This window comes from Marmota marmota, unplaced genomic scaffold, assembly GCF_001458135.2.
Source record: "Marmota marmota marmota unplaced genomic scaffold, marMar, whole genome shotgun sequence".
In the NCBI taxonomy this organism is placed as follows: domain Eukaryota; kingdom Metazoa; phylum Chordata; class Mammalia; order Rodentia; family Sciuridae; genus Marmota; species Marmota marmota.
Genome location: NW_025999945.1, coordinates 3459978 through 3460387, shown reverse-complemented (window position 1 = coordinate 3460387; position 410 = coordinate 3459978).

The following is a 410-nucleotide window of genomic DNA, read 5'->3' as shown; positions in this document are numbered from 1 at the left end:
GTTCAAAAAGACAATTTTGATATTTTAGAACCTTTGTCCTTGTCAGAGCCCACTGAGACTGGGGAGACAGGATGGGTCAAAGAGGGTCCTCAGCTCCCAAAGCCACCCAGCCAGGGGACAACAGGGCCAGAGCTTGGTCACAACAGGAGAGTGCATGCATGTGGCCTTTTTCTGGTAGGAGAAAGAATCTAGGAAAAATTGTTCTTAGAAATAATGGTGGTTATTTAAGCCAGCCTCAGCAAAAGCAAGGTGCTAAGCAACTCAGTGAGACCCTGTCTTTAAATAAAATACAAAATAGGACTGGGGATGTGGTTCAGTGGCCAAGTGCCCCTGATTCAATCCCTGGTAAAGAAAGAAAGAGAGAGAGAGAGAGAGAGAGAGAGAGAGAGAGAGAGAGAGAGAGAGAGAGA